The sequence below is a fragment of the Lutjanus erythropterus genome, chromosome 10 (genome assembly GCF_056507025.1).
Source record: "Lutjanus erythropterus isolate fLutEry1 chromosome 10, fLutEry1.hap2, whole genome shotgun sequence".
NCBI lineage: Eukaryota > Metazoa > Chordata > Actinopteri > Lutjaniformes > Lutjanidae > Lutjanus > Lutjanus erythropterus.
Window position 1 is genome coordinate 36,197,807 of NC_139326.1, and position 15,625 is coordinate 36,213,431.

General features: G+C 39.8%; 1 long non-coding RNA gene across 1 annotated transcript; it reads left to right on the forward strand.

Moving 5' to 3' along the window:
- The first annotated feature begins 3,826 nt into the window (after window positions 1-3,826).
- LOC146320791 (uncharacterized) lies at window positions 3,827-8,073 on the forward strand. Its single transcript, XR_014771516.1, has 2 exons — window positions 3,827-3,914; window positions 7,546-8,073. It is a non-coding gene; the product is annotated as an uncharacterized LOC146320791 (long non-coding RNA).
- Window positions 8,074-15,625: the final 7,552 nt, after the last annotated feature.

Consider the following 15,625-nt stretch of genomic DNA (forward strand, 5'->3'; position numbering starts at 1 on the left):
CAATAATTGAGGTTTCTACAGTGACTCTAATGAAACAGGTTCTTGATTCTGCTATTTGGTGTATGGTTTAACACACAAGACAAACAGTAGCTGAATGCTATAGTTTTGATGGCTAACATGGTACATTCACTTATCTTACTTTTTTTGACTGCGACTCTTGACATAGGTTCACTTGTTAGTACCTGACTACAACATTTATAATTACAGCTTCTAAATATGTGCATTCTTTTCAAAGACCTTTACTTTAAACATTTTCCAAAGGGAACCGTGCCAGGAAAACTAAATATGCAATGTGTGTTCATTTCAGGCGGAAAAACTCCATAAAACTGTCTTTTTTGCATAAATATATCATGATAACATAATAAGTAGGCGGCCACAGTTCAAAGCCAACCCCTGGAGTGTGTTCGAACATCGACCCAGAGGATAATCTCTAATGTGCCAAAGTTACAAAGGGCATGATTGAACAAACCTGGGAGAAAGATAGTAGTCAGTGAAAGCTGCTATTAAAAATGAGTAACTATCCTTTAATAACTTCTGGCTTGATGGCTCCAATGTTAATTTTTCTAGCGGGGCGTATGTCCAAGGAATCCTTGCTTTATGAGTTTTCTCACTCATGTTTTTGAACTGCCTTTCCAAGGAGACACTTGTTAAGCATTCTGTCCATCTCTGTCAGATCAGTTTTCCATCTTAATGATCCCCTTTTGTAGCCATGCCAGCAGTATGGCTCTACGGTCCACCACTTTGGTCTGAACTGAAATATCTGTCATGTCCATGGGTTGAATTAGAGGGGAGCGAAGGGGAGCTGAGCTCCCCTAAAAAGAACATAAGATCCCCCAAAAGTCTACTTTAAGATATTTAGGGGAGGTCCTAAAACACTGTCCATTTTAAGTAGTATTTTATTTTCTGTACATTAAGGTGCTGAGATAACTAATAATAGTAAAATATACTAGTGTTGTGTGTTTATGCTCTTATCACATTCCAATTTCGTCCTCCTGTGACTCAGTTTGATTCACAAACTCTTGGTATTCAAAGATCAGATGATAATCTTGATCCCTCATACCGGGCTCTGTAAAAGCCTTAAAAGCCTTAAAACAGTGCAAGAAGTCTGTTTAATTCTCTGTAATAAAAAAACACCAGTTTGCTGAACAATGTTTAATAAATGTTCAGCTTTATTGTTTTTGTGATTCTCGAAGGGGTGAATATGAGAAGCAGAAGAACACTGCATGTGTCCCCTTGCTGATTTCATGATTAAAAAACACATTTTATTTTAGTCTTTTGCTCTGATTGTTCTTTTATTTTGTAATAGCATAATGTTGTTGTTATATCCTCTATGAAAAGTATTAAATATTTCTGATACTATTAACTATCTGTAGTATTAAACATAGAATGTTTTCTACAATGCAAGTGACTCAGCTGCCACATACTTCCATGTATGCATGTGACATGCAGGAAAACAGACCTCCCTCGAAAGCCACTGTGTAATTCGAACCCTGGTAGTGTCAGATGTATTGCCATGGAGGATGAATCCTAATCACTCTGGTGATCATCAGACGCTTCAACCCTTTTTAGATGTGGCAACAGACGTTTTATACTCGTGCTTTTTTTGTGGTGTGTGCTGCAAAAATGTAGACCTCTGTAGCACCACTGCTATGTGCAAAAAGAGTTACCGGTTGATTCCACTTGGCACGGCACATCTGCGCCAAGGTTCTGATCCGTCCTCCGCACGTCTGCAGCCCCCACCAGCAGTGTTTCAGAAGCATTTCAGCAGCAGAGCGTTTTGATTATGTTTACTTGCTCAGATTTTGTTGATTAGGTCCTCTTTCCTTGCTCTTTGTGCTTCTACCATGGATAAGAAGGCTACATAGTTAAATAGTTTCTTTTCTGTCTGTCTTTATGATCATGAGTCTGCACAGGGTCTTTTATTTTGAAAATTAACCACATTCTCCCTGCCTTTTCTGTGTCTGACTTCCTGCCAATTTGATCTGCTCTGTGCTAATTGACACAGCATCTGTCAAAAATAAAGTTGGCGCATATTTGAAGTGGAGCAGAGTGGAGAGGTGCTGGCTACGATCAGCTCCGACTGACGTGGCGCAGCTGTAATGCAATGCAGCCACACCTAGTGGAATTTAGCTCTTAATGTACATCTCTGAGCATGGTATGCATAAACTACATATCCCTGAGTGTATTCCAATTTTGTTCACGATACACTGAAGGCATTCAGTAATAATCAAATGCAGAGGCAATTATGTAATAGTAGGTACATCTATATAGACTTAAACAACCAGCCCTTTGAGCAACCATAAAATTGATGTCTGCTCCAGCCCCTCCAACAGGTCAACGTTTTCACTTATTGTGTGAAATATCTCAACATCTACTGGACCGATCGGTACAAAATTTGGTGCTAATGTTCATGGTTCCGAAATGATGAATCCTATAGAGTCCTGCGCCGATGACAAATGTTTACAGCCAACCTAGCAGGTAGCGTTGTTCTGGTTCTCGCCACAAAAAGCCTATAGGATTTTTCCATTGGAGTTTGGATTATTGCAGAAAATAAGCTCCATGATGACCAACAATTGTAAAACTAACATTTGTTCAGATAATCCTCTCAAATAAACACAATTTTTCCAAGTGTAAGAGCAATCGCCTGATATAAAAAGTTAATGTTAGGCTGTAAACAACACTGAATGACTAGTGTTCAGCATGATGATGTTTTATGTCCCTGAAAACCACTGTAGTCTCATTCAAAATTCACAAGTATTTACTGATGTATTTGTTGTAGAGCAAAACGTGAAAACCTCATAAGCTTGTGTTAACCACAGACCTTATTTCCAGCTTCTATCCCAAACCCGTTCAAGAAGCCCGCTGACTTTGAGATGAAGGACCCGGAATGCTAATCATTTCAGGGTTTTAGGACTCTATTGACTCTAGTGATTCTCTGTTTTCCTCTACCGCCATGAGGTTGACATTTGTGGTTTTGGGTGTAATGTCTGAACATCTGTTGGATGGATTTCTTTTTAATTTACTTCACACATTCAAGCCTCCTCAGGATAAACTAATCAACGTGGTCTCTCCTGACTTTTCATGTCCAGTACTTTGGTTTATGACCTGCAAAACTAATGACATTCCCATCAGCCTCTGGTCCACTGTGTGTTTAGTACTAATTGATGAATGTTCGCACGCTAACCTGTGAAAGCAACATGGTGAACATGGTAAACATATGAGCTAAACCGCAACATGCAATTGCATTGTAAGCAAGTTAGCATGCTGACTGAGCATTTAGCGCCAGTGCAGCCTCACAGAGCCACCAGCCTGACTGTAGACTCTCTCTTATTTTACATTAAAACTCACAAACGAAGGCGCACATGAAGGCCGAAATTCTTCCTCTATCAGCAAATGACCACCCTACATTTGAGTCTGTCCTCCCAAGAAAAACAATGTGTTTTCCCAGCAGTGATTTGTAACGGTTTTGGAAGGAGCTAGAGAATGATTGTTATTCTGCTAATAGGGGTTCAGATCAGAAAATGCTTTCTTTGTCTTTCAAGAGTGCATGGATAAACAATGTAATCTCATGTTCAAAGGGATAGCTCGGATTTTTTGAAGTGGGGTTGTATTACCTACAGCAGATGGTGGTCGGCACTGGTGGAGCACTGGTGTAGAAAGCTAAGCAATATACTGCTGTGGACAGGGTCAGCAGCAAAATGTATTTTAGACACTTAAAGCAATATGTAGCAATTGTGTGTGCAAAAACGGGTATATGAGTCCAAGTTGGAGCCATAGGCTGTATATTAAATAGGCTATTGTTGAAGCAAGTTGTTTGCCCCTCCTCTGTAGATCCCTTCGTAGGGGAAGCTCTGTAGGACCGCAGGACAAGAACAACATCGAGCATAATAGCAACTGAACATGAGTCCTCCACTGTAAGTCAGCTGTTTTTAAGTGTCAGTTACGTGTCAATGTAAAGTTAAGCCTGTTATCCTGGAAACAAAAGCCCACTGCCCTGAAATAACATGGACTTTGGACTCTGGACTCACTGACAAACCCTTTGAGTTATAATTAATCTGAAACAGGCATAAAAAACAGCCCGGAATAAAAATGTCAGAGGGGACACCGCAGCTGGAGCGTTGCTGTCAGAGAAATCAGTATTTCAACTTGCCTTATTTTCTTGCTCTCTGATGACATGGCCATTTTGTGATTGGTTTTAGCCAATGACGGTAACAGACAAATTGGAAGTAACAGAGGCTAACAAGCCACCATTGTTGCAGTGGTGTTTCCCTTCAGTATGAGCTCAAATGAATGCGAGCCATCATAAGAAGTTTGCAGTTTTTCTACTTTCCCCTTTATTCCTGAAAATCTTGAATACCTGATGAAAATTGCAAATCCATATATATTTTTAATATATATTACATAGTACTTCACCACTTAAACATGGCAGAGGTAGTCTGTTTATTCTCTTCTCCATCATCTGTCTGGTTGTCGTCACAACCAACGTCTAACTACTATGTAACATTTGAAGAACATTAATATCTCCAGCCTGAAAGGTGCCTTTACCAGGTACTGAGGGCAACTGTATAATATCGTCATCCTAATTATCCGTGTTGTTACTATTAGCAAGCAAGAGCAGACACAGTGTCTAGAAGGGAACCCCAGATCTGTGAGATCTCACTCATACCATGAGAAATCTCATGAGGGTCTCACAAATATTGGGTCCCCTTCTAGACCTAACCAGCTGAGAGTGAAGGACACAATGTGCCACCGCAGTAATGGTGGTGCCGGATTCGTCTGTGCACTGACTAAACATGAGCACCCCATACAACCCCACTTGAAATAATCTGCCCTTCCGCAAGGACAAAAATACACAACCCTGTCCCTCCCACCACCTAATCATTCTTTTACAGTCTCGTGGTACTAGTTAACTGCAAAAACAGCGCATTAACATTTGTACAAAGTGTATGGTTTTTAGTATATAGGATGGATTTGGGATAACTGGTGTTTTTCATGAGATGTTTGAAACCACATGACATTTTAAAGAATGATGTCATGCATTAGTGTGTAGGTAATGAAGGTGCACGTCAGAGGAATGAGTAAACCTCCAGGGTGCAGTTAAATCCCGGTGAAAATGAGTTTAGGCGGGTTAACCCCCCCTTCCTTCCCCCACCATACATCCTGGTCATAACTTTGCTAAGTCACAGCTGCTTGTGGTTTATTGGGGGAACAATTTATGAAATTCACTTCAAATTGTTGGCTTTGGACGCAGGAGAGGCTTTATTGAGCAACAACTGAACTTTTAACAGGCTGTCGGGATGAATTTGGCTGATGCCGAGCCATGGAGCTCTCTCCTCATGCATCAACTAAAGTGTTGTACGGCTGATGCAGCCGAAGAATTTGTTGTAAATGTGCCTTATGTGTGTTGCAAACGGGGAAACCCGCCCAACTCGGTTTACCCACAGTTTAATTTGCGGAATAGTTTTCTATGTTTTAAATCTTTATAGGAAGAAGTAGCAAAGTGATTGACGTTATGGGAATTTATGGTTTTGTGAGGAAAGATTACACAAATGAATTCTTTGTGGGAACATACAATGGATTTCTTTTGTTTTTGATGAGCTGCAAAACCAACTAAGAATGCAGTGAAAACCATTGAATAACTTATTAAATATAACTTTTAAAATTTCAATGCCTGATTCTTGTTAAAAGCATCAACCGATACTTAAATAGTCAAATCAATCATGTAAAACGTTTTGAATTCAAGTCCCCAGAGTTGACCCAGCTGCTTCCACTGCAGCACAACTTTGCATTACCCTCTGTGCACTCTTAGAAACAAGGGTTCTAAAAGAGTTCTTCTTGAAGGGCTGAGGTGCTACCCAGAACCATTTGAGCCAAGAGTTCTTTGTACCATATTATGAAAAGGTTCTTAGTAGAACCCCTGAGTGGGTTCTGGATAAAATGCTTGATATATTAGTAGGTTCTCAGTGGAAGTAGCCTGGGTGGGTTCTTGTTAGTACTCAGAAGGTGGGAATGTTCTGAATAGAACCCCCAGAAAGGGTTCTGAGTAGAACCATTACACCATAGAGGGATTCTTTGTAGAACCTCTTCTGTGTAGTTCTGGGTGAAACCCCACACAGACTCACAGTTCCATTAAGAACCCTTTTCATCCAAAGAACCCTGGTTAGAACTCTTTTGTCTAGAGTTCTTTGTATCTATCTATCCATCTATATATATATATATATATATATATATATATATATATATATATATATATATATATATATATATATACACACATATATATATATATATATATATATATATATATATATATATATATATATATACATATATATATATGTATGTATATATAAATATCTTTGTAATTTTGTCTAAACAAGTTTTCAGTAGAACCCTCTGTATAGGTCCTAGATAAAATCCTTGGAAAATATAAAATGTTCTTGGTAGAACCCCTTGAGTAGGTTCTAAATAAAACCCATAGGATAAAAAAAGCTCTCAGCGGAAGAACCCTGAGTGGGTTCTTAGTAGCTCTGAGAATGTGGAAAGGTTCTGAATTGGTGGATACAATTTTTCTCTGTAGAACCTCTTCCAGGTCGTTCTGGGTGAAACCTTTCACAGACAAGTTGTTCGATTAAGAACCCTTTTCATCCAAAGAACCATTTTTTGAAGAAAGAGTTATTGCATAGAAAGGTTCTCAGTAGAACCTCTCAAAGGTGGTTCTGGGTGAAACCTATTACAGATGGCTCTAGGAGTAGCCCTTTGTGTTGGGTTGTAGGTATAACTCCTATAGGGGTAAGCTGAAGAGCTCTTTATGGTTCTAGTTAGCACCTTTATTTCCCAGAGTGTGGTTACTTCTGACAGCTCTTGGTGGTTTTTAATGACCAACAATAAATCCTCATTTTTTTTCCCCAAATGTTTTTACAACTTGCGGCTGGTCACTGGTGATTGATAGTCAGTGAAGTGCTCCCAGAACAGCACGGCCATGTTGACACTGGCACCACACAACTTCATCCAGAGACTCGCGTTTGCTCACATCCTCGCCCAAGTCCACGGGCAGAGAGGATAAACTCAGTAAGAGGTTTCTGAAGAGGAAGAGGTTTAACTGCTTGCTGAAAGCTATGAATTAAAATCGGAGTGAATCAAAAAATCCACCACTGTTGGAAGGAGACATGATTTTTTTTTTCCTCTTCCTTGAGACTAAAGCCTTATTTGATCATAACTTAATCTGATCAGGCTGCGTAACCACACTCCCCAATCAATCCATGTTTACTGCAAATATTTCCTCACCTTGCTCTGAATAAGAATCATGCATTGCAGGAGTCATTTCAGGGATCTGATCCAGGACTGCAGGAATATAGTTACTGGAACAGCAAACCTACAATGACATCATCCTCTTAAAACTAATGGCTATTATTCAAAAACATATGGCTGCCGGCCACATGTGTAGTCCGCCCTGCACCCCCTCCTCCTCCTCCTCCTCCTGCCTCTTTGTGGACTTTGTGTGAAAAAGAAAACAATTGTTTCTCTGTTTTATTTTATTTTCAGGTTATCCCCTTCTCCCCAGAGGGATTTCCAGAGCTGTTACACTCGTAATCGCCCTGTGCGAGCCGCGCTAGAGAGAGGCAAACAGCCCGGGGTCCTGGGCGGTTAACAGCCAGAAGATTGATATGACTAATCTGCCAATTTGACTGCGATCCCAGAATTCCAGAGGAACCTGGTCTCTGACACAGCGTGCCGACTCATCCCTCTTCCTGAATCCTGCAGACAGGCCTGAGACATTAATGGTTTGCTCTGTCGCTCAGGGTCAGCAAAGGAGCCAAAAACACATCTGTATTTAAATGACTTTGTAAATTTATGCAGTCACACACCCTGGTGAAGCTCTAGTCATGCTAATGTTGTATTTAAGGATTCCACAGTCCAGTCCAAACTGATGTATTTCATATTTATACCTACAGGACATCATTTTAATGTTACGTTCTAATGTCATTTGTATACATGTTCCTACTTTATGGTAGCCCATATCATGGCTGACTGAGCTTCCTACACTTTCAGAAATAAAGGTCCTAACTAGAACCATTAAGGGTTCTTCAGCTTGTCCCCATCGGAGAACCTTTTATAAAGGTTCCATGTGGAACATGTTCCGAGGGTTATACCTAAAACCATCTGTGAAAGGTTTCACCCAGAACCCCCTATGACAGGTCCCACAGAGAACCCTTCTATGGTGCCATGGTCCCTCCAGAACCTTTCCACCTTCTAAAGGTGCTAACAAGAACCTATCTAGGGAGTTCTACTGAAAAAATCTTAGTATATTCCATGGGTTTTAACTAGAGCCCACGCAGGAGGTTTCACAGAGAACCTTTCCCAGAGTTTAATTTAGGACCCACCCAGGGGTTCTACCAAGAACCTATTTAAATTTTAAAGGTTTTTTCTCTAAAACACACGTAGGGGGTTCTACTGAGAACCTATTTAAATTTCAAAGGTTTTATCTAGAACCCACCAAGGGGGCTCTACTGAGAATGTTTTATATTCCAAGGCTTTTTCTAGAATACATTAAGGGGTACTGAGAACCTTTAAACTCCAAGAGTTTCATCTAGACCTCACCCAGGGGGTTCCAGCAAGAATCATTTTATTCTGTTACAAGAACCCTTGGCAAACTCTAACAAAAGAGTTTTTCAAGGATTTCAGCAGTCCTTGAAGAACTCTTTATTCTACAATGGGTTCTTTGGATGAAAATTGTTCCTAATGGAACCCTCAGTCTTTCAAAACAACCCTTGACAAACCCTTGCTCCTACAGAAGCCAGTGGTTCTGGGTAGAACTTCAGCCCTTCGGAAAAAGAACCCTTTTGGAACCCGTATTTCTGAGAGTGTACACAACATGCTCCGGAATTACCCTTTTAAATCGCTGGCTACTGATGGGGCACTGTGAACCAGTGAACAGCCTACAGCTATACCATTAAATACATGGATGATTTTACAGCAGTTGGGAAAATGGCAGTGGCTTTGAAGGCACAAACGCGGATTAAGAACAGAGAAGTGCCTCACTTTTTAAAACCTCAAGGCTCAGCTATGGTTCAGAGATCCATAAAATGCAACATTTGGACCTGGTGAGAAGAAGAAAAAAAGAGAAAGTCATGTTACGATGGCTTATTTGCTGCCAAATATTTGCACCATAAGTCTTAATAACACTTTATTGTTTCCGCCTGTTAATTGTGAGGATTTGGAATTGCATCTTAAATGGACAGTGTTATCCAAAAGTTCCCCAGATGTGTCTTTGAAATGCAGAGGGGAGAAAGAGGTAGGCCTCCTCTGGTATGGATTTATTAGTCACAGACAACAACTGTGATCTCGGAAGTCAGTCAGTATTTGTGAAGCAGTTTTCGGAAATGTTTGGGTGGTACAGTTTTAAAAGGAAATGGCTCTAAAACTGTACAGAAATGTTTTTGAAAACAATGTGGACAAATCAACACAAAAATCTGTACAATTCAAAGTTATAATACTTACGGATAAGACCAGCATTAGTTTGTATATGTCTTGTTAAACAATGAAAGACCTTGGTTCTCTCTGAAGAGCTACAATTTTTAAAAAAGCTTCACAAACATAGTAAAACAGCTGGGCACTGTGGTTTTTAACAAACGTTACTCAAACAGAACTGTTTTCAGCTGTTTTCTGTTTTTATGGCTGCCCTTGACTAAACATTTTCATAGTCGACCAGTAGTCTTTGTAGTCCAAGCCAAGTTAACTAGAAGTCACACTTTTCTGACATCAATTTAACTATTTAAACATATATATATTTTGGGTAATGCTAATGGCGAAAGCGGTAATGATTCTGAATGTGTCAGAACAACCAGCAAGGGGTCTGAACATTACATAACCATGTTGTTCAAAACACAGGAATAAACTAGAAGAGGTCACTCAGCAGCGTGCAGATCACTGCAAGGCAATGGATGGTGGAGCACCTACTGAAATTATACCACAACTGCATGATGCAACCAGCAGGGATTTGCAAAGTTCTGCCAACATTAAAATGACCCTCTCATACATTGTGTCGAGCTGAAACAAGATTTCAAACTTAAACAATTGTTGATCACTTGCGGCCAGTTAAGAGTTTCTGAACAACAATGGAGCTCTGTGGTACAGAGGATACGTCAGGCTTTGGATACAAACATTACATTCATTAGCAGGATATATTGTTGGTTTAGGTCTTTTCATGGGATTGTTGAGTGTAAGAAAAATACAGAGTATCTGCCAGATGTCAGTCTGGTGTCACCTGTGGCTACTAGTGGTAATGGCAAGTGCATTTTTGTACAACAGGCCCCAGAATTCTGTTTTAAATTAGATGTGTATAAACCACAGCAAGCACGCCTTCAACATCTAGTCTGTCAGAAATGCAACAGACGTGTGTATCTACAGTGCATCAGCCAAACAAAACATGTCATGTTTGTTTTAATAAAGCAGGCTATGGCAGCCTTACCTTGCGAGGCAGCTGGATTTGCAAGATCACGAGAGAATCCATCTCGCAAGGCTCCAAGCCAATCAGCATCCTAAGAAGGACTACTGGCAGCTATGGTCATGGTTTTAGGTGGGACGATAGTGAGAAGCATCCATGGAAATGACTCGTCTTGAACAAACAGTGGCAGCTCCTGAAGCTGTTAGTGTAGATACTGCGATAGCATCAGGTATATCAGAGCTGGAGAGTATTTCTTCATTGAAAGAAGAGCAAAGAACGACACTGAAGGGTTTTATCGATGGAAACTTTTTTTTTGCTCTTCATCAGACCATCTTCGGTTCCTTGAGTTGATCTGACTGGATGAAGTTAGCCCGTCTTGGAGATGACAGATGGTTCATCCAATCGCCTGCCAAGTGGTCTTTTTGAAAGTGCTCGCCCTTTTCCAAACAGTTTCTAAACAGCTTCCCAGATGGTCCTGAGTAACAATCCATCAGGTTTGTCAGGTTAATGGCTGCTCCCTGAAAGTCAAAGATTCATCTCAGAGCAGTCAGATGGGTCATATATGATGGTCATTTTATGATTTATTACAGTAAATATATTACAAATTAATAATTTATAAAAAACTAATTACTGCCTTTATGGTGTATACAGTGTTAAGTTTGAGTTGATACTAACAGAGTGCTAAAAATTCAGCTGCATGGTGAGTTCATGACGCTATTGAATTGGATTCTGTTTTATTAGGTGTTCACCCCTGAACATAAGAATCGTCATTTGAATTAACATTGTGTTTTGTACTCAGCATATAATTTTCTATTTATCACTACGTAGTCGGAGCTAGGTCTCCAGGTCTACTTATTTACCAGCTGTTGAGCAGACAATATACAATATGAGGAAGTGTAGTCTTTCATCAGGCCAAAGGTATTTGCTTAAACAGAAGCACATTTACACAGGTTCTGTTGTATAAAACTCTGTCCAGTCAGGCTTTCCAATTGTCAACTAAGTAGCGTGTTATAACACAGAATGAAATCAAGTGTGTGGTATCAATATTGGAGGAATAATTGATTACTTACCCAGCCTCTGACGTGGAACCAGTCAAAATACTTCATCAGCTTTGTCAATTTGAGGTTTTTGGTGAGACGACGAATCCAACAGGATGTTTTTTGCAGAACATCTCTTAATAGGACAAAGCTGGGTCTTGGCCCCGGGTTTTCTGGAGCTCTTTTGAAGGCAGCTGAAGTAATGATTAGAAAGCAAAGTCCACATCTGAGATATATTTTCCAATACCAAAGCCATTACTGGAAACAGATGGCCAAGACGTTGGTCCGTTTGATACTTCCTGGTTTTTAACAAGCCTTTTTATTGACAGAATGGTTTCATGTTTTGTTGTTTACGCATGTTTTACTGACATGATAGACTTCAGCTCATAAAAGTATTTACATTAAATCATCCATTATCAAGTTACTCAAACCTATGTTAATTGTGTGGGGACAACACAGTCTGCCTCTGTCAGAGTTTTGGATTGTGTGCACATTTGCATGTTACCGTTCATGAATCAATGAAATAGCATGGGAAAGTCATGTCTGTTCAGCATGGAAACCGTATCCATCATCACAGACTGTGTAAAAACAAAGTTTGCAGTTGATTGGACAGTGCTGCCTTCTGGTTAAGAAAGCATTAAAGTTCACTATCAGCAGGAGCTGTTAATGATGTATATCTCAGGATTAGCATTTACACACCACATACCAAGGAACCAACAGCCTGTGAAACCACAATGAACCTGAATCAGAAGACACCCAGACAAGAATTTAGCATCATCAGATACGGGGGAATAAAAACATGCATGCGTGAGAGATCCTACAGTGTGGAGATCTGGCAACGTGATGCTTCATCTTTCCAAAAGGCGTGAAAATGTTAGTTTGGCACAGCTAAGAAAAAGTGCTCTTTGTTTGACATGATTGTCAAAACAGAAGCTGGATGTTCATACTCGTTTTAACAGCATCTCACACCACATGCCAAGACCAAAATTATGGTTTACAGAAAGATAAGAGATTGCACAGTCTTTGCGGTGCTAAGTGTTTACAAGTAACTGAGATATAGCTCTTATGCACACAAAATAAGCACTAACACTCTGCAGATGATTTCAAGGATGTTTTACCTTGAAACAGTGTGAATGGGGAATTTTAGATGCAGGCTGTATTTTTTTCCATATACCAGTGATTTATTTGTTCAGACCCTATTTACATCATTGATATTATATTATGATTAACTTATATTATGAAGTTAATCAAAGATTAGTACTAATCACAGTTCAGTAAAACTAGATTTGAATTGAATTAATCCAGATTTAAAATTAAGCAGAGCTCTGTTGCACAATTTAAAATTAATCTCTGTTTAGTGAAGCCATGTTTATTTATGCAGACTAAAATTAAACAGAGTTTAATCAATATGAAGACGCTTGCTCACCCAAATTAAAATAAATCAATAAAAATAAATTTGAGTGCTGCTGGGACCTAGTAGAAAGGAGGCGAAAATGAAATAGCTTTCAACTGCTCTTTATTCTTTAACAAAACATTGCATTGTTTGTTGTTAGCTAAGAAGTAGAAGTGATTGTTTGCTAGCTGGCTAAAAAGTAGAAAAAAGAAGTAATATTGTTTGCTAGCTTAAAAAAGAAAAAAAGTGTTATTGCGTGCTAGCTAGGTTAAAATTAGTATAAATAAGTAATATTCTTTGCAAGCTAGCTGAAAAGTAGAAAAAGAAGTAATATTGTGTACTAGCTAGCTAAAACAGGAAAAAAACAAATTGTTTCCTAGCTGGCTAAACAGTCAGTTAACCTAGTTAGTCTTGTCATGACAACTCAGCAGAGAATTATTTTGCTCAAAAATGCCTCAAGTGTAAGTTAAAAGTTTTGGTGCAACAGAATGAATTAAATTAAATTTAGAGTACAAACTAAATTCAAAGAGAGGTTTAAATTGAATCTTTCTTAATTAGAGGATAGTTAAAAAGTTTACTGCAACATAATTTAAAGTTAAGCCATGACTGTGCCAGATTTAAAAAATAATCATGGCTGATGCAATGCAACCAAACTGTATAACTGACTGACACATCTGTAATGAGATGACCAAAAAAAAAAAGGCACACAAGGTTTTCTATATATGAGTAAGGTTGTGATGATTTGGTTGAATAAAACTTTGTTTAAAGGTAGAATCAGCAGGATTTGTCCGAGCTGTTCGTAAACGCATCAGGATGTCAAATACCAACATTTTGGGTTGGTGAAACGTACCGAGCATGGCAAACAATAAGGAAAAAATAAGGAAATACAGGAAGAGGGCAGGGTCTTTGCAGATACAGCCACCACCACACACATAGTGAGTCATAAGTAATCATTAAAAGGAATTATGTCATATGAGTCTACACATTGATTTTTAGGAAAATATTGCAGATTATACCTTAAGGGATATATCGTGCTTTGTAAGTTGTTAAACTAGACCTTGACACTAGGTTTTTATTGTGTCTTAATTGGGCATATTACCTAATGTGGTGCTGCTGTGGTTCAGGAGGTAGAGCTGGTTGTTCCCTTATCTCCAGGTTGGTGATTTGTTCCCCAGCTCCTCATGTTCACATGTCGAACTGCCCTTAGGCTAGACACTGAACTCTAAGTTGCTTCAGATGGACAGACCAGTACCTTGCTGGGCAGCTCCATCGCCATCTGTGTTTGATTGTGTGTGTAAATGGGTGAATGAAAGGCCAATTGTAAAGCACTTTGTCCAAAAAAAGAGAGCAGTTCATGCCAAAAATGGCTGCCGTGTTTCAAGTTCCTCACTAACTTTTCATTTTCTTGTTTTATTATTTGTTTGTTCTTTTTGTTGTATGTGCACTGTGCATCTTATCTTTGGTGGACAATGCTTTCACACCGCAGTCAACAGAAAAAAGGAATTTCCATGGCTGGGATTACCTCTTGCTGTACCTGGAAAACAGAAGTGACAAAGGAAATGAGGGTCATGGACTGAGGGCCTGGTCAGGTGGAGGAAACATGCAAACCAGACTCCTCTACCGAGTTTTCTTCTAGTACATGGCCAGTCACTGGATAACAAGCTAGATGAACTTTCCAGTGTGAATCAGAACTCTAACATTAAGGTTTTCACTGAGACTTGGCTCAGCCCCTCAGTCTTGGACTTGGCTATTGTCCCAGAGGGGCTCTCCAAGAGGGGCTTTCCATTCTCTGCCAAGACCGGACAATACAATAATCAACAACCAATGATGCTCAGACATGAGATTATTTCTACAGGCTGTTCAGTTTATGATCAGATGGCATCCTAACTCTCTCCCAACGGAGTTTATATCAGTTGTTCTCACGGTGGCGTACATGCGACCACACACCAACACCAACCAAACCTTGGACGAGCTGTATGGAGTTATCGACAGGGACTGACTAACGAATGGAGGCTGCTTTTGGCTACAAACTTTAACAATGAGATATCACTGACACATCATCTGTCTTACATGTGGTGGAAACACTCTCAGCTACGCTTATGCTCCTCTCTGGAAGAGACATATGGTTCCCCCTCACCCCCTCTTTGGCAAATCAGATCAAGTCTTCTGTCTGCGTATAGGCAGAACCTCAAGAAGGTTACACCAATGACGCAGATCATTCAGAGCTGGTCCAACCAGTCAGACTCTGCCCTACATCACTGACTCAGCACTATGGAGTTGTGTGTGTTTCTAGACAACAACACTGACATGAACAAGGATGCAGTCATTCACTACATTGTCAAGTACATCAATGACATTAAATCAAGGCCCACTGTATGAATATCCCCAAATCAGATGACCTGGATTAATGTGGAAGTCTGTGTCAATTTAAAGCACTGACTAAGATGTACAACTCATGCAATTTGAAAGAATACAGCAAGCCCAGGTATGCACTCTGAAGAGGGATTAGCTTTGCCAAGAAAACATTACATGGCAAAGTGCTGTCTCACTTCCTAGCTGAGGAGGAACAGTAGGTCCAAGACCCCTGCCACTAGTAATATCCAGGGCAGGTGTATGTGGATTCCTTGAAAGGATCCACAGAAAGCACATGGACCTGCTGGCATTCCTGGACTCTCAAGGTGTATCAACTGTTGGATGTCTTCAGAGACACTGTCAACCACTCACTGCCCCAGTCTGTAGTCGCCACAT